The following is a 20737-nucleotide window of genomic DNA, read 5'->3' on the forward strand; positions in this document are numbered from 1 at the left end:
CACTCAGTTAATTATATTTAATTAATTAACCTATTCATGTGATTCCTACAAATCACTTTTTCCTAATCCCTTTCAACCTAATTAATCCTTCTACAATCTCTCATAATCATGCTTATCATTATCCCTCAATTTTTAATTCCCATTCATGTCACATCAACATTGAGTCTCTCAAAAAAATTCAAATTTCTTTGAATCCCTCAATGCATCCTCATTTTGGAATTTTTTAATTCCTCATTTTGAAATTCAAATTTCTCCCCCCTTTCCCCAAGGAATTTTATATTCCTTTTTATTTTCCTAAGGCACCCTTGATCCATGCCTTCTATCTCAGATAAATCTCAACCCTCCATAAGGAAATCAATCTTGGCCCTTCATTGGCCTCCTCCAATCTATAAGTTGGATGATCATTTCCTCTCAAATGATCCAATTCTTCTCATAGCATCTTCATGGTTCTCTTTTCTCCTCTCTCTTCTTCTTTCAATCTTCTATTAGACAGTTCAGATAACTGGAAGATAGCTGAGAGGGGGTGGGGTGAATCCATTGTCACAGATTATAGGAACATTCAACAATTAAATCTTTAATACTAGAACCCAAAACATTAATATCAGAATAGCAGTTAATCCAATTAAGCATAAACAATAACCATAGAATAAAATCCATCCACACAACACCAAAATTTGTACTTGGAAAACTTGGTAAAGGGAAAAACCATGGTGGGAAGCCTACCTGTAGTCAGGTAATACTTCTACAGTAAGTATGTGAATTACAATGAAGGTGCATGCACTTGCAGGAAAGCCAACAACCTAGAGAACATTGCTCATCACAAAAGGAGCCTCACTGACTACACATAAATCTAGACAACAATCTAGAGAAGTGTTGAACTATAAAAGATAACATCTCCTATGCTAGAGTACAGTTCCGGTTAATCTCAATATAGAAGGACTAAATCCTCTTACATAAACCCAATTCGATCTCCAATGATCGACCAGCTCCTCTACCTGAATGATATTACATTATTTGCACATTACATTCCTTGACCATGACCTCTGGACTTAGACCAAAAAAGTAATATTAACACATTAGACATCCCATAAATACATCAATAGGTCCTATCCACACATTACATTAAAGTCAATTCATAACCTAGATCAACTAGGACCAAGTATAGGTCCACATGCTTCAGCAATGATCTCCATCTGTCAAGTCTCGAACATGATCACCAACAACATCTTGAAACTCCATCAGAAGCTACACCAATATAGCTTAAGCAACTCATCAAAGATCTCCACCAAAAGCTCTATCGGTGAAATGCTCGCCAGAACCAGAAACCAAGCTTCTAAGCAAGCAGGATGGCACCTAATCACCAGATCAAAACCAATTGACCAAAAATGAGTATTAGTATCATGAACAAGCCAATTTCATCACTAGACTATATTGAAGCCTGCGTGAACATACCAGATCCAAGTTAACCAGAAACCACTTCACCTATAGGGACCAAAAGGTTGCCGGTAAAGCATCCAAATAGCTAGTGTTGACATCAATGACAAAACATAAATGCAACACATAATCAATTCCACCAAATGGCCAACATCTTCCAAATCCAAAATCCATCCAAAATCCTATCAAATCCAATCTATCTTGTTGAGCGCTTGGAGAGTATTCCACACACCCATCAAGGACCAATCCAATCAAGTCAGGAAGGGGCACATTTTTCACATCACCGAAGGTCCAATCCAAAGGAGAAAGAAATATATTAGCAAGGTATAAGTTTGTTTCATGTTTGAATTATTTACTTGAATTTTATGTGTTTCAATGCTTTGTTTGAACATAGACCACCTAAATCCAACTTGCTGGCTTTTCCCCTCTTCATTCTGGCCCGCTTCATCCAGACAATCGGCCCATCCATTTGCATCCTATCTAAGTCCATTCTCCTCTCCAATCTTTGATCTTTATTATCCTATCTATATTCTTCATCTCATATCCCTCATCCTATCAAAATAAATCCTCCATTCTTATCTTTGGTCTTGATCACATAAAGGCAAAATAATGTATATGCATGCATGCTTTGGAAAACACAAGCCTTAATCCTCTACCATCCACATCCATTACACATTATCCTTCCATCTCATACATGTTTATCAACCATCCTTACATCCTTAATTCCACTACCTCTAGTGTGGGGTATTACACTCCTTTACATCATAGTCATTGGGTTTGTATCACCCTACCCCTTCATATCCTGTACATATCCATCCACTTGATCCATTTGTCTCCTATCCATACTATATCTCCCTCCATGCATCCATCCTTTTACCAATCCTTGGTTCTCCCTTGTCATTGGTTCCAGTCAATAAAATCCTATCCAATTCTATCTCATCCAATCACATTCTCTGTCTCTTCCAATTCAATTATTAATCCCTTCCCCAATCCAATCCTACTCAATTATCCATCCCCTTTTTTCATCCTACTCAATCATTTATCCTTCTTCCATCCTATCCAATCCATCAAACTAAGCTCTTCTCATCTAATTGAGCTCACACTAACTTGTGCCTAATCCAAGCACCCATCCATACTTTAATAATCAAATCCAAGCAACAATCCTCTCATCTGCAGACCTTACACATCCAACATGTATTTAGTCATCCATCAATCTATCCACACCCTTCCCATTGAGATGAATCCTTCCCATGTCTGGAAGTTCATCCAAATCCATCACCTTCCCATCGGGATGCCTCTTTCCCTAGTCTGATGGTTTATCCAAATATATTTCCTACTCTTGGCAAGAGATGTCAGTTGGTTATGTGCATGTTTTTTGCATGCTTGAGATTTTCTCTTTGTTTTCATCTTGTGTCCTAGAACTATACTTGTTTAGGATTGCCTTGATCATCCTATACCTTGGTATGTCTTGGCTGGTGTATAATAGGGCATAGTTTTCATGGCATGGTGTGTTTGAAGGTCTTCCTTGTATGAACCGACAACCCTGCATTAGTGTTTATCAACACTTGCATGATTGTGTGCAAGGCATCCCTATTTGACTGAGCTTCAGTCCATGCCTTAGATCTGCATATCATCCTGATTCTTATAATCAGTGGTGTAGACTATCCATGGCAATATCAAATCTAGGTTTTCTCTCCGTTATCTTCTCAACAAGAAATCCTATCCACTCATTTCATTTCATTCATCCATCTCATTACATTTAGAGACTCCAATTTATCCATTTGTCTTCATTCTCCTCCTCTCTTAACCTAGTCCTCTAATCCATTTCAAGAGCACACCTGTGTTCTTCAAACCTGCATGTCCTCTCGAGGAGGAATACATCTACTTCCTCGTCATCCTTCCTCCTTATAATTCTTCCTCATCTCATGATTGGGGCATCATGATACTAGTCCTTATCATTTTCTTCCACTATGTTTTATTTTTCTTTGATATAACATCATTTCATGATGCTATATCAAAGAGGGGCAAAATGTAGACACCTAAAATTAACATTTAATTAATTTAAGCTTGTCAACATAATTAATTGACTTAATTGTGTTATGCATATTCTTCTCATTGTTAATTAAAACTAATTTAATTAATTATATCACTATTGTCCAATAATTAATTTATCAAATAAATTAATTATTATCCTATTCTTCTAAAGTCCCCTCCAATAATTATTTCCTTTAAATCCTCTCAGTTAGATAATTTTAATAAATTAACCTATTCATGTGATTCCTACAAATCACTTTTTCCTAATCTCACTCAACCTAGATAATCCTTCTAGAATCTCTCATAATAATGCTTATCATTATCTCTCAATTTTTAATTCCCACTCATGTCATGTCAATATTGAGTCTCTCAAAGAAATTCAAATTTCTTTGAATCCCTCAATGCATCCTTATTTTGGAATTTTTAATTCCTCATTTTGAAATTCAAATTTCTCCCCCCTTTCCCCAGGGAATTTTATATTCCTGTTTATTTTCCTTAGGCACCCTTGATCCATTTCTTCTATCTCAAATAAATCTCAACCCTCCATAAGGAAATCAATATTGGCCCTTCATTGGCCTCCTCCAATCTATAAGTTGGATGATTATTTTCTCTCAAAGGATCCACTTCTTCTCATAGCATCCTCATGTTGCTCTTTTATCCTCTCTCTTCTTCCTTCAATCTTCCAAGTCCAACATCCATCTAAAAGCCATTAAAAATCCTATCAAATCCTATCAAATCCAATCTATCTCGTGGAGCACTTAGAGAGAATTCCACACACTCATCAAGGACCAATCCACTCAACTAAGGAAGGGGCACATTCTTCACTTCACAGAAGGTCTAATCCAAAGGAGAAGGCAACATATCAAAAAAGTATAAGTTTGTTTCATTTTTGAATGTTTTACTTGGATTTTATGTGTTTGAATGCATTGCTTGAACACTAACCACCTAAATCCACCTTTCTTGTCTTTCCCCTCTTCAATTTCAACACCATTAGTCTCCTTTGTACTCAGACAATCAAGGCTGACCCAACTAGGACTCCCACTTTTCACTAGTTCCCAACTTCACAACTTGCCACAAGTATTCCTCACAAACACACAAATCCCTTGTAAATACTAAAAGGCTTATTAACATGTTCAATTTGGACTCTCTCTACCCACCCAACCTCCAAAAATGAAAAAACAATGTTCAATGAGGACTCACTATTTTTAGGACAGTCAACAACATGCTTGGACAACAAACAACATTTTTACGAAAGTCATATATTAAGGTTTATTTTCCACCTCTCAATGCATCCAAAGGCTTCTAGAGACTCACTAGGGTTTTCCCAATCACTCACCAACTCCAACTACAAAACCAACTAGCATTCAAACTCACAAATACAAGTTCTTGTTAAACTGTCAAACTAGGACAACCACTAGCCATTTTAGGATAGTCAATAGTTTGTGCATTTGGATTGTTTCCCCAAATTGACAACCCTTTTTTCCTATCTATGGAACCCTCACACACTCTCCACAACCCTCACTTGACCCCTCAAGGTCCTCCAAGACATTCAAACTAACCAAAACTTCCTCTTTTACACTATCGCCTCAAACTTAGACACAATTTCAATCAACTTTCTCTTTGTTTGCACATGCCAAAATCATGTATGAATCTCTGCAACAAGAAGGAAACTAATGTTAAAGTAATCAGGTCTTTACTTGATTAATTAAACAACATTTGTTTAATTATTTAAGTTCCCTTTATCTCTTTTACACTTAAGCTAACTTTAGGTGCATAATAATTAATTCTTTTATAGATTATTATGTGCAAGCCTAGGGTTTTCCCTTTTAGGGTTTCTTGACCTATTAGAGGTTAATTCATATATTTGTATCATTGATTGATTATCACATTACACATATTGTGAATATTGAGCTCTCATCTTTTTGAGAATATTTTCTGTGTATTTGTTTTTCCTTTGTTGCTTCCTTGCTTCTCCTTGTAACAGGTTAATTTCAACTTGCAAAGATCTTTTGGGCTCCTGTGGTGTTGTATTTCTCAACTCTCACAAGGTATCAGAGATTTAGATCTGCAACAACCTATTCTTGTTTTGAGTATTTTGCATTGGAAGCAGATCTGAGGTTTTTCAGAAGTTTTTATGCACCTAGGGATAGGCCTTTTTTCTGAGCACTTTGGGCCTAAACGAACCTCACCATTGTGCTCAGAAGGCCCCAAAACCCCTATGGTCATGTAAAACTTTACCATTTTTGTCACCTGAGTCTCTGGGGTAAATTTTTTCTCTGTACCAAGCCATACAGCCCAGACACACAATTTGAGAAAAAAAATTCAATTTTTTATGCCTTTTTACGACATGCAAGCCGAACTTTGATATGTTGGTCAAAAACAAAAAAAATTAAAAAAATAAAAAACAACAAAGTTTTTTAAAAATATCAAAAATCAAAGTCTTTTGAGGTTTCCTCATGGTACGTCGAGTATTGTTGGGCTCCTTGGCTACCACAAGCCCTGCCGCTATCAAAGCGGGGCCCCCGCTAGTGCCTATCCTCTGGCCCCCGCCAACCCCCTCTAGCCTGCACTGACGCCCTTCTTGCTAGCCGCCATCATAGGCCTCTCCTAGCCTTTCTGACCCCCACCATCGTCGGTCCCTGCCAGCCCTCGCCACTCGTGCATGCACCTGCACCCACCGGAAACCTTGCACTTGCCCGTCGCCACCGACCTCTCCCCGCCATCGTCGACTTCTCCCCGCTATTCCCGGCCATTGGACCGCTGAACACCTCCCGCCTGTCGACCCTCAGTCGTCGCTATGCCACCTGCCTGCCACCTCTAGTCCAACCACCACCTAGCTTAGCTACTCCGCCACCAGAGTGTCGCCCACAGGCCACCTCCACCCGGCTCTACCACCGTTGCACCTCCCTCTTGCCTCTTTTAGGGGGCTTTGACTTTTTTGCCATAACTTGGGCAAACAGAGTCATTTTTTTAAAAACAAATAGGCATCAAAAAGCTAGTTCTACGCCGAACCTCATGGCGTTGGAAGTTTTTTCTAATTTTTTAGTTTGACTATACTTTTTTTAGTCAAAGTGGGGTCAAGTTTTTGCACTTCTGGGGCCGAAGAATGAGCATCTAAACTCCATTTTTTGAAAACTTTATATTTTTGGAAAGCTTGATCTGTGTACTTTCCAGCCATATGAGTTTTCTTTCTAGATTCTGCTCCAGGAATTTTTTTTCAGTTTTTTGCTTTTCAGCACTTTGGTAAATATCTTGGTTGTTTCAAGTCGTGGGATCTCTTTCTCTAAGTAGGATGTCTCGGTTTTGACTGTTCTTTCCTTTTCTAGTATTCTTATCATTGTAGAATTTCATTTATGGAAACACACTGAGATAAAGTGCCATCATTCATTGTTTACTTGGGATCTTGCACATCTTGTGCCTTATTGTACATGCACTTCATTATTAAGTGCCATGGGGGGGGTTTATGTTTACCTTTTGTTTGCCATCTGCCTTTGTCTTGTGAGTGTTCCTTCCATGACATTATCCTCGAGATGTGTGTCAAGTGAGTGTTCCTTCCATGACACTATGTACTTTCTCTGCATCTTCGTTGTTCCTGGATCTTTGTCATGCAACTCTTGTTGGTCATTCTTTTCAATGTACCTATCCCTCTCCCTTTTCAACATTATGGTGAGGTTTATCTAGTTGGTTCTAATGCTTCCTTGGTTCGATTGATTATCTCTTCAGGCTTTGGTTTCTCATTCCATCTGTATCTTTGAGTTTAGTTGTTTGCCTTTGTTTTTCATCTGATTCAAGTAGTGTCATTTGAGGGCACTCATGTAGATTACAGTCTTCTCTACCTGGTCATGTTCTATTTCAGTGGAGGTTCTTTAGACCAGCAGTTACTCTTAGATAGTGTTTGTAGCTATTTCCTGCTTCAGTGGTGTTCTTTTCCATCTCTATTTGGAGTAGATTTTTTTCCCATGTGGTTTTCTCTGTTTCTCTGTTTCATAGAGATTTCATTGTATTTGGGTACCTGATCAGGCCTTGTTGCTAGGACCCATCTTTCCTACTTTCAGTAGTTGCTCTAGGTTTTAGCTTCTCTCTAAGTCTAGCTTAAGGGGGGGTGTTAGAGTAATTGGGTCTTTACTTGATTAATTAGACATTTGTTTAATTATTTAAGTTCCCTTTATCTCTTTTACACTTAAGCTAACTTTAGGTGCATAATAATTAATTCTTTTATTAATTATTATGTGCAAGCCTAGGGTTTTCCCTTTTAGGGTTTCTTGACCTATTAGAGGTTAATTTATTTCTTTGTATCATTGATTGATTATCACATTACACATTTTATGAATATTGAGCTCTCATCTTTTTGAGCATATTTTTTGTGTATTTGTTTTTCCTTTGTTACTTCCTTGCTTCTCCTTGTAACAAGTTTATTTCAGCTTGCAGAGTTCTTTTGGGATCCTATGGTGTTGTATTTATCAACTCTCACAACTAAAATACATATATTTTCCCTCAATTCCACAAATTTTTGGTCCTTGATCATGTGGAATGGAGGCTATTTACATTTTATAATTCCTCAGCAAACCTTAGGGTAGGGTTTTGACCGTTTTTAGTAAAATTACTACAATTTTTTCAAATCAAAATCAAATTGAGTGGGAAAAAAGGGAAAATGTAGGGGAATCACCCCTCTATAATTTAAAAATTAATTTTATCCTCAAAAGAATAAGCTAAAGCAATGAAAAATAGGAAATAGCGGACTATTTTTTCTGAAACAAACCAGATCATGCAAGGAACATCAAGATATTTTACTGATTTTTCTTATTACATCCATCAAATAGCCATACCAAAATGTGTACATAGATTTTATAATTACTTGAAAGCCTCCACATGGTTTTAACTACCTTTACAATTCATTTTAACAACAAACACATAATTACCCATATAAACTCAAAATTTGCTTGACAACTCTTTTGCCAATTTTGACAATTTTGCTCCAAATTGCATCTAGACTTAATCTATGACTCTCATGCCCCAATAATGACTCAAATAGGTCCAAATAGGCCAAAAAGACACTTAAATATAATAAAACAAAATATTTGACCCATTGACACTCATTTCCAACATAATGACAACTTTTGACAATTTTTGACAATATTGAGTATATGACTTCAACATGACTCAAAACACCTTCTAATAACTTCATAGACACTTATTACATCAATAATGGTCATTATTTACCTTAATAAATCACATTAAATAAAAAAACTTATGATATTGCATCATTCTTTATTAAGGCATAAAGACCTATCAAGTGCTCCTGCACCATACTCTTGGCCTTGAAAACTTTCCAAGTCTCTTGGAACTGCTGTACCTACAAAAAAAATCTTGTTAAATTCTCCTCCTTTTCCTTGTATTGGTCTAATATTCACTTTGGTCTTGTACATATCCTCTTCTTGAAGTTTCATTCTTTCTTGCCTACTTGAATCCTTCATGCTTGCTCTACCAATTTGGATTTGCACCTCTAAACTCTAATTTGCCTTCTTCCATCTGCTTCCAATTGTTCTTCAACTTCCTTCATGACAAAACAACTTGTACCCTAACTTTCCACTTTCATCTTTACTTTTGGTTTAGCATTCATCAACAAAATCAAGAAGAAACAACAAGCTCATTTTAGCTTTTGCCTCTTACCTTGCCTCCTCACATCTATTACCAACTTCATCATGTTTGGAATGATTGTTAGAACAATATACATCTACATCACAAGTAATCTTACCAACCAAAGACAACTCATTGCCTTGACATTAGCATATCCTCTCTTTTCCATCTCACTTGGAGACTACACAAACTCTTTAGCCTTCTCGTGGCCCATCACTATCAACTTTTTAGTCTTAGTCTCTTTCCACATTGAGGCCCTCTTCTCATTCTTTACCTACTCATATTCACCCTTCATCATGACTACAACTTCCATCTCTGTCTCAACCTAATTACTTCCACTACTTGTCATGTTCTCACCTTGGTTTACTTCAACCAACTTTTCCTCCATTACATGCCATTCCACTTGGCACTCCTTCTTACTTATTTCCAACTCATTATCCACCTTGATCATTGTATCTTTAGTCTCATAACCCACTGCCATAGTGGTACCTTCTGTCCTATATGTCTTTCCATATTCAATGGACACAACACAGTCCCAATCATGATCTTCTTACTATCTTGAAGCCCTTCAAGACTTGTTTCTTTTTTGTCATCTTCAATACCTCTATCCCTTACCTTTATCTCAGTGTTTAGAACCTCCTTCCCAATAGGTTCATTATCCTCATCATCAACTATCTACTGCACTTTTCCTTCTTGTCCATTCAATAGATAACTCACTTGTTCCCTTGTGCCTTAATCATCCCAATGCTGCATCTCACTGTCTTTTCTCATGTCCTTATCCTCTTTCCTTGTTAGGATCTCTATCCCAAGCATATTCTTGTCACAAATATATTCATTCTTCATGGTTGTCTACTCCATAAAACCATCATGCTTCATTGAACAAACTCCTACCTATGCCTCATCTTCTTCTTCATGTTCCTCATGCATTAGGAACTCTTTTCTTCCAATCAACCCTATCCTTGCCACATTCATTGATGCCTCAACATCCTTCAATAGAATCAACACAAAATTTTCTCCATCTTTGTCAATGGTATAAGTACTCTTCCTACCATCATGTAATGCAAATCTATCAAAGTGCCAAGATTTACCCAAAATCAAATGACAATCATTCAAAGGCATAACATCACAGAGTATAGTATCATGAAATGAACCAATATTAAAATGCACAAATTCTTGTTCTCTAACATCAACCCATTGTTAATCATTCACCCAATATGCTATGTAAGGTGTTTCATGAGGTTTTCATGGCAAATTCAACTTTTCAACCATTTCCACCAAAACTATGTTATCAAATGAACCATTATCAATAATCATGTAATGATACCTTACCTTGGAATTTAAAATTTGTCTTGAATATGGATTGTCTTCGAGTCATCTCCTTCAAATTGGTATACCTTGCTATCATTTCTTCAATCTCCTGCATGATGGATTTAACTCTTTCAACCTCTCAATCTTCACTTGATCTAGTTGTTAGCTCTGATACCAATATGATGCCGAGCATCCTCACCAAAACTATATTAGCGAGATTTATTTCTCCCAACTTACCTAGCCAATAGGTACTAAGTCCTCCATAACTTCACAAATCTACTCACAAGGCTCTTGTTCCAATCACAAGGTTACAATAGCCCAAAACTCACCCAAGATTCTCAAAACCTTAACTAACCTGTCATGCCCAAACGTTTGGGCAAAAAATGGAACAATTTTATTTTTTAAAACAACATAAATGCATTAAATAATTTACATTTAAAACAGAATAAATAAGCCTTGTCTTAGCTAAGGGTTAACTCAGGGTTAAATAGAATGGTTTCCTAAGTTGATTTAATTCAATTTTGTCGTCACAACCTAATTAATTAATTAATTTCCCCTAATTAAAATTCTCCAAAAAGAATTGACAGATATTAATTATCTCAAAAGTATTATACTCAAGGCTAAATAAAATAATGTTAACTCATATTAAAAATAATTAATTGAGCAAACACGAAAACACCTTTAAATTAAACTAATAAAGTTAACCAAATCAAATAGAATATTAGACTAATAAATTCATTTTATGTTAAGGTAAAATTTAATTCCCCTTAGATATTTAAATTTCAACTATTATATAATTGGACAACAATGACCTCATGGTGAAAAGTTTGCATTAATACTTTTAATAAATTCCATTAATAAAAATTCCCAAAAGATTTTTAACCCAACAACCATATTTAAATATATATGAGAATTAGCATATATATATATATGTGTGTGTGTGTGTGTGTATACTTACTCAAATTTTTCTAAATAAAATCTATATTAAAAACTAATTTTACCCTAGTCAATAATAAGGGTTAATTAATTCTACATATTGGCTATAGACAAATGGGGGAGGGGAATTCTTTTTCAAATTTAAAAAAGAATTCCCCCTCCTTTCATTTTATTATTATTTTAGTACAAACCCTATCTAGGGTTGATTTACTCTTCTTTATACACTAACCCTATCCTTTTCATTTCCTTATTTTCAAGCTAACCCTAACCCGAAATTGGGTTAGGGTTGCTTGTTTATCTCTATTTTTTTGTATGTGTGTGTGTGCAGATGACAGGGGTCGAATTAGGACTGCTCGCATGGGAGGCTGAAGGGTTCATGGAGGCAGAGGAAGGAGAGAGGCGATGTTTACGAAGGGAACCGATGGAGTTAGAAGGTGGGGCGGCAGATTTTAGTGGCCTCAGGTGGTGTCGTGATGCCCACAGTGGGACTCCCCACTCGGTGGGTTGTGGCCCACGCAGTAGCCTTGGCCATTGGGTGGGTCGCAGCCCATTTTGGGGGTCGCAGACCACTTGGTGGCCGTGGCACCCACCAGAGGGATGCCCCACTAGGTGGGTTGCAGTCCACTTGGTGGCCACAACCTACATAGTGGCACGATCCAATGTGGGGGTCGCACACCACCCAGTGGCTGCGACCCATGGGGTTTCCAATACCTCCCCCCCGAAGCCATATGCAAACCCCCCCTTTTTTTTTCTTTCGTATATTTTATTTTAAACAGTTTTTTTTTTTTTAAAAGAAATCATTAAAATGTTTATATATATATATATATATATATATAAAGTAGATATATATGTGAATACATTTTTAACTGTGAGGGCAAACATAAATCTGGTAAGAACCAGAAATCTAAAACAAAGGACAATATTTCATTTCCAAAATATAATGTATCAAATAAATAAATATATATATATATATATATATATATATATGAGCATATTTTTTCAGCATACATGTCTATTTTATTTTTCTTTAAAAAAAACATTAGCTTAGTTTTATAAATAAAACAGTAGGCATTATCTCTTGTAAAAATATATATATGTACATATGAGAATATATATATTTATAGGTTTAAGTCTGCATTTACATTATTTAGAGTAGGTTATTTTCAATAAACAAAATAGATTAATTTTTTATGTCCTTCCATTAACCTATAGTTTTCCTTTGATTTAACATATTCAATAACTAGATTAATAATATTTTCTACTAAACATGCTTTTACAGAATGGAAAATATGTTAGTAGTATTTTTATTTACAATTGCAACTAACATTTTCTAAAAACCATTTAATTCAATAAACAATAATATATAATGCATTATCAATATTAACACTTAAAATATCTATCTATTCTTCCTTTAAGTTTGAACTATAGATGTAAGCAAATACTTCATTTCTATTTTAAAGTGACTACTAACATTTAACTTTTTACAATACTCTTTTTTTTAATAGCAATAAGAAACAAAATATAATACCATTCTTAATCTTTTCAAGCAACTATATCACTAAAGAAATAACAATCAAATGTATTCTTCTTTTTGCAAAAATATAAATACTTCAAATTTAAAATACATCTTTATTACATGGTAAAAATTATTCCAAAAGTTACATTTTCTTTTCTACAACTAAATACAATAAGAAATTCATTTTTTTCTTTTCTTTTCTGCAACTAATATACAATAAACAATAGGACCATTTCAGCTTCCTCTCCAATTTCTTCCCAAGCAAACCTGCAATTAAAAGTTGTAGGTTGTGACCATGGAGGCTCACCTCACAACCTAGGCTTACAAGAAGCCACCCCTAAGCTAGGAGAACCAAGCTAGATGGGATACACACATTCAAAACATATACAAGCAAGAAAACTCATAACAACATTAACACTCCCAACCCAAGGATAAACAATGTCACTTATGTGACTTTTCAAGTAGGGTGAAGGTGGACCATATACCTAGATGAGAATTCTACAAGTAGGAGAACATAATGTCATTGCAAGGCTACAAAATAAAAACATCCATAAGTTCCAAACTTGTCCCAACAATTCCTTATGTCCCTGAAGGCATACAAGCCAACAAACTTCCCTTATGACCTTCATTGCATAAACAAAATACTATGTAGGAAGTGTAGTCACATAAATCTGTCCACTTAATTAAATGAATACTTAGTATTTATTTGACTATTTAACCATCAATTAATAATTAATTAAATTAATATTTAATTAATTCATCTTAACCCTCTTCTCCTATTAATTAAATAAATTATTCAATTTATTTGATTTAATTCACTTAACCAAATTCAGACCATTAATTAAATAAATAAATCATATTTATTTAATTAAATATTCTCTCACATTTAAATAAATTAATATTTATTTAAATCCCCCAAAAATCCCACCTCTCACATTTAAATAAATTAACATTTATTTAAATCACCTTTATCCTCCACCCACTTGCATTTTCCTACAAAAGCAAGTTGCACAACTATTTTAAATAAATCATTTATTTAAATCACCTTTATCCTCCACCCACTTGTATTTTCCTACAAAAGCAAGTTGCACAACTATTTTAAATAAATTATTTATTTAAAATCCTATTTATCCTCACCCACTTGAAACCTTTAATGGTTTCCCTTAAAGTATTCAAACTTGATGGCTTTAAAGTCTTCAAACTTGATGGCTTCCTTCTATAGTCTTCTTAAGACTTTAATGGTTTTCCTTAAGGTCTTCAAGCCTTTAATGGTTTCCCTCAAAGTCTTCAAGCATTTTAATGCTTTATCTTCTTTTTTCTCATTTAAATAAATTAATATTTATTTAAATATTTATCCAAATTCAACTTACACCATTTAATTGAAATAAATGATTTTATTTTAATTGAAAATACCAAAATTTCTCCCACTTGCATTTTCCTACAAAATCCACTTGTATGCCTAAACCCCTTCTAGATTCTTCTAAACCCTTCCTAATTAGCCTAATCCATCCCCTAAATATTGTCACATTCCTAAGCAAATTGGAGTCACTTCTCAAAGACTCCAAAGTCTTTGAAAAGCAATTAATGCTTTGTGTGTTCAACAAATTAACCCTCAAAGTCTTGGATAACCTTTGAAAGCTTTCAACCTTCAACCACTAAATGGCTCAAAGTCTTTGATAACCATTGAAGGCTTTCAACCTTCAACCACTTAATCCCCAAAGTCTCCAATAACCATTAATGGTTACCTCAAACCCTCCCACATGGTTAAAACATTTGTTTTGACTCAACCTCTACCCAACCCAAGGGTCTCATCAAGCCTTTAATGCTTTGACCATAATTATCTCTTAATCATTTGCACAAAGGTTTTATCCTTGCATTAACTCCTAATCCAGTGGGTAATCCTAATTTAGGCTTGACCCTTACCTTCTAGATAACCATGAAGTCTTCTCAGGCCTTTAATGCCTCCAACCTCTTCTCTCAACCCAATCCTATGTTGAAACTTGTCACCATTTTATTGGTGCCAATTGTGCACATGGATCCCCAACTTTCAATCCTAACCCTTGTTAAGATTTCTCAATCTTAACCCTTCATTTCCCTATTTCTTCTATAAATAGAACCCTTCTCCTCAAGCAAAAAGAAGCATTTAGAGTATTGTTGTTATACTGGCATTAGCATAGAGCTTTTTCATAGCATCACTATCTACTCTTGCATAGTATTTGCTTATCATATTCAACTATCTTGAATCTCCATATGACATCCATGGCTAGTGCTAAAAGCTGAGAGCTACACTCATTTGGGACTTGGAGAGGAGAGGAACAAGGGAGGAGCAACTATGAGCATCTTGATTAGCTATTTCATTCTATGTTTATATGCTTTCTATTTCATGCTTAATATCTCTCTTGATATGCCTGTTTAGGATAATCTTTTGTTGCTAACACTAACGTTTGTTTCTTGTGCTCTTGTGTGTGTGTTGCCATCAAACAGATTTTCTAATCCTTTTTGTAGAGCATCATTTGGTGAACCCGACGTGAATCCAAACACCAAAAGGATCATTTTTTTTTTTTTAACCAATAACATGTTTGAATGTTGAAAATGTCACACAGGTTGCGATTTTGACACTGTTTTGGTGCGTTTGGCATTATTTTGGCGCTATTCCCCCTGTTTCAGTGCTTTTCCCTTCTTTGTCTTTCCCTTTCTTTTAATACGTTTGTGTTAAATAGTGCCTCTGTTCAAACGCAGACTAGCGCTATTGTAACAAAACGTTGTACAAATCACCTTGTAACCAAAAAAAAAAAAAATTAGGCTTGTAGAAGCCCACCGAATAGGCGGATTTTACTAACTATTTTTCTCTTTTGTGCAGATTTAAATTAGATTAAAAAGTAGATTTATATTTTTTACTAACTTGTTTTTTGAAGTTGGTTTTAAAAATGAATTCACTTTTTATTTTGGTTTAAAATTAACTTCACATTTCAAATTTGGGCTTTTAAAAAAAAGAATCACACATTTGTTTGGGGCTCTTCAAAAGAATTTCATTGTTCCAAGGTAAAAAGAACCACAAACTTACACAAAAACAACTTGCAAAAAAAAAAAAAAAACTTCGTTTTGGTGCTTAAAATAAACAAGGCAAAATTTATTTCTTGCATCAAGATAAAACTCACAATCCACACTTCCATTTTTGGTGCAAATAAAATTCACAATCAACTTGTCTCATTTTCAAAGCAATTTTACTTCATGCAAACGTGTTTTTCATTAAGTTGACCAGGATTTCAAATTCTAGTTTACTCAAACAATTGCCTTTGAAAATTAAAAAGAACACCATGATTGTTGGAGCAACATCTCCAAATAGTTAGATCACATTGCAATGACAGATTAAAAAGAACAGGTGTTTTTCGTGCTTGGCACACTTGTGCAAAGAGTTGGTCGAGTGGTCCTACTTCTAACACACACTATCCTCTCCCTTGGCTTTCGTGGTCCTAGGTGCAAGAGAAAAGTGTTAGTAACACTCACATTTTATCTTTTTAAGAGAGGCCTGCCAAGGGATCGATACTCTTGGGAATGACCTCGAGCGGTAAATCCTTCGAGCCGCTATAGAAATCAGGTGAGAGCGAAAGCTGTAGCCTTGGGTATAGCTGTTCCTACAGTGTAACTGGCCGAAAGGACAAATGGGCCCCACCACCAGTTACAAGGCTCTTAAGTGAGTCACTGCAGAATGAACTTATGTCCAAAAACATCGAACATGACTAAACACCTTTAAGTAGTAGCCCACCCGTTCTATTGATTGAGGATATTTGAGGTATAATTTAGTGCAAGAGCATAGATGGTTTTGCTCCCAAGATACTCACCATACATATTTCCTTGAGTAGAAACATAGCTTTTTGAAAGGTCACTTGTGGCTTGATAAAAGTGGTGACTCCCCCATCATAGGGATCATCTATTTGTTATACTCACGCAAGACTTAGTATATCACATCCTTACCTGCCACGACAGGATTCATAAGGTATGTAGTACCAAAGTCGAAGAAATATCAAGATGTGGGCTAAATTTATCACAACTGGCCATTTGACCTTAGGGATAAAAAGTGTTTGAAGTGTGTTCGTTTTACAGACCTAGTGCGAATTGAGCCGACTTCAGGCTTTGGAAATACACCTTAAAATACATCTAAAGGAAGGGTCAAAAACAAGTCCAAGAATTGGGTTGATCTAGACCCATACTCATTTGTGCCTTTGAGGCTACAATCTTGTGTTTGTGTGCTTGCTTTGTTTTCTTGTCAAAGAAAAATCAGAAAATCAATCCCAAAAACAAAGTATTCATCCAACATCTGTCAACACAACCAAAAATACCAAAAACAAAGTGCAAACAACACAAAGTCACAACTTTTATGACCATTCTTCACATCTTGCGAAAGAAGAAGTGTCATCAGAGTATCACCTTGAAAAGGAGACCACTAAGCTCAAAGGCTTTGATCAAAAGGAGGAAATTCTTCTATCTCAATAGACAAATTTTTGTCTCACGTAGAGTCTTTCTACATCGCATGTGTCTATACCTTCAAGAAAAAAACAAACGAGTTTGATTCAGAATCATTGAACCACAGAGCTTTTATGCAATATAGGGCTCTGAGTTATCACAAAAATCAAGGAGGAAAGATTAATCCCATCTTCTTCCCAAAACGTCTGTATCACCTACAACATAGCTCGAGAAGTGCCACCAACGCCTGAAAGGGAAGAGGTAGAGTTTGTTCCATTTGTAACACAAAGTTTTTATTGAAGTTGAAAAACAAAACATCCATCATCTCACTCATAAATCATCACTCCATCATCCATCCATCCCAACTCTCAAAACATTAAGAGGTTCTTGTCCCATGATTCCTTTTTAGATATTGCTTGAAATCAAACACATCACATCACTTTTAGATTGTTTCTACATCTAGGATAAGCTCATCCTAAGAGACACATCTACGCAGGTTAAAACTAGTTCATGAGTGAATCCTCTCATTGCTAGGTAGTCAAAATCTGTAACACATCTCAGATTTCTCTACACCTTATCACATCAAATCTTATCACACAAACAAGCAATTCAAAGAAGGAATTTCGGTTGCATTTACCTTAAAGTGCTAGAGATCTACAATCCACTAATCATCCATCTTTCATCGAACAACTCATCATCATCTTCAATCAACTTCAACACAAACTTGCAAACAAAATGGCTCAAACCCGATCGCGATCAAGGCAACGAGAAATAGAAATTGAGGAAGAAGAGGACAACCTCAATGAATTTCAAGAAGCACTTGGAGGAAATGTAAATGATGAAAACCCAAGTAGTCCCACTCCTTCAACAATCGAAAGGGTTCAGCATAACCCTCACTTTAACAGATTATTTGATGAAATTCTCAGGAGCAATGCGGATGCTCACTTCTTAAGACTTGCTCAAGAAGGAGCCAAACTCCCCTCAGACTTTGATCTTGCCCAATTAAGACAAGCATCAGAAAGACAAAGTCACCATGAGGAGGAAAGGCGTAGAGATCCCATCAGATATAACATCCCTCGAGGTAACCCACCACCTCCTCCTCCAAATGAAATGGAGATGTTGCGGCAACAAGTCGCGAATCTCGCCCAACAACTTCATAGTGGTGTTAAGACCAATCAATTTTCACTTAACGACATCTGTCCCTATCCGTTTGATAGGAATCTTTATATGCCACCCTTTCCACGCGGGTTTGAAACACCCAAAATTCGAAAAATATAGAGGAAAGGGAGATCCCCGCAATCATGTCCGAGAATTTCATTCCGCTTGTCTCGAAGTCGCATATGAAGACACATACTTAATGCGCCTTTTTCCCCAAAGCTTGGGAGGAACAACCACATCATGGTTTTCCCGACTACCAAGTGGCATAAGAACATTCGAGGAACTCATCCAGAAGTTCCTATCTCATTACTCTTATAATATTGAACGCGACATCACCATGGCTGATCTGTGCAACACCAAACAAAAACCAGGTGAATTATTCTCAGTATTCCTGCAACGATGGCGCCAAATGTCTAGCAGACGTTCTCTTCAGTTACCTGAACGAGAACTAGTGGAAATTTTCATTTCCAACTTAAACAAAGAAATGGAATTTCACCTGGATGTCAAAGACACAGACTCCTTTAACGATATGATCACCAAAGGTATAAAATGTGAAAGGGCACTCATCAAAAAAGGACTCATCAAAATCTTTAATGAACCCAAAGATGGTCCTCGCCCGCGCTTCAATAGCGATAAACCGAACTTCTGGAACAAGAATAAGAATATCGTTAACGATGGAGTTGTGGATGCTCGGACTGTCCAAAATGCACAACCTGTGGTTCGGTTTGCAGGACAAAATCCTCCACCTCAAAATAACACAAATGTTCTTCCTAATCAAGGTCGCATCACATCTCAGGATGAACCAAGACCTCGTCCACAAAAACAAAAACGCACATACACTCCCTTAGGGGAACCCATTGAAACAGTGATGCGACAACTCATTTCTCAGAATTTGATCACTTTACCTAAGTTATCAAATTATGAGCCTCAAGTCAAACCGGCATGGTGGAGAGATACTGAACATTGTGAATTCCATCAAGGAAGAGGACACAAAACAAGTAATTGTCACCGATTGAAAGATCTCATTCAGGATCTTATTGACCGAGGAGAAATTGAAATTGAAGGGCATGACCCAAAAACAACCAATAATGATCATCAGATGTTCAAGAATCCACTTCCATCACAAGATCAAAGGGGTCCTTCCACTTCCAGACGAGGTCCTGATACCACTGATTATACGCAAGCTACGTATAACTACACTGTCAATCACCTGTATGATGCCAGTGAACAAATTGCAACTATCACCTTCAAAAATCCCACCTCAAATTGCAATGTTGTTACGCGTCGTGGCAAAGTTACCATCAAGGCAGCTCCACAAGGCACCACCTCCATCCCAAAGCAGTACAATCTTGTGGAACAATTAGACAAAACCCCTGCGCTTATATCCATCTTGGAGCTTTTGCGTCTGTCACCCTCTCATAAAACAATCTTGGATCAAGCACTCCAAGAGGCGTCAGTCCCTGCAAACCTGAACACGGACCAATTTCAAGCCATGGTTGGAAGTCTAAAGTCATCACCTTGTCTCACTTTTTCTGAAAGTGACAACTCTTCCTTCCAGCAACCTCATAACGCCTCACTCCACATTGAAGGCTTCGTCAACCAACACAGGATCAAGCGAGTCTTGATCGATAATGGAGCAGGCCTAAACATTTGCACACTACAGTTGGTCATAGCATTGGGATATGCAATAGAATCAGTGGATCCTCGTAAGAAGATCACCATCAAGGCCTATGATGATGCAGAGCGTTCATCCAAAGGAGCTGTGGTACTACCAATCCGAGTGGGCCCTGTGGTAAAGCATATCATTTGTCAGGTTCTGGACCTTCCTCTGCCATATAATCTATTATTAGGGAGACCTTGGATACATGACATGCAAGCCATTCCATCTACCTACCATCAATGTCTCAAGTTCCCACATAACGGTGTAGAGATCACAATCCTGGGCGATGCAAATCCCTTTGCATTTTGCCATAATATCAGCCATCAACCAGAGATTACTGTTCCTAATAATAGGGAAGCCATTTCCTCCACATCATATGTAAATCCTGCCTCTCTTGCCAGTTCGAACACCCCTATGCCCAAGCAAGAAAAGATTAAAATGAAAGTCGCAGAGGAAGGTCCTGGAGAATACAACTTGAGTCAGCTCTTTTGTGTGGGACAAATGCCCACTTCTCCTAGAACACATGGTAAACCACAGTAGTTGCTCCAGCAACCACTAATCACGCCAGCATGTGCCTTAACGCCTTTCAT

Source organism: Cryptomeria japonica, chromosome 9 (assembly GCF_030272615.1).
Source record: "Cryptomeria japonica chromosome 9, Sugi_1.0, whole genome shotgun sequence".
Classification (NCBI taxonomy): Eukaryota; Viridiplantae; Streptophyta; class Pinopsida; order Cupressales; family Cupressaceae; genus Cryptomeria; species Cryptomeria japonica.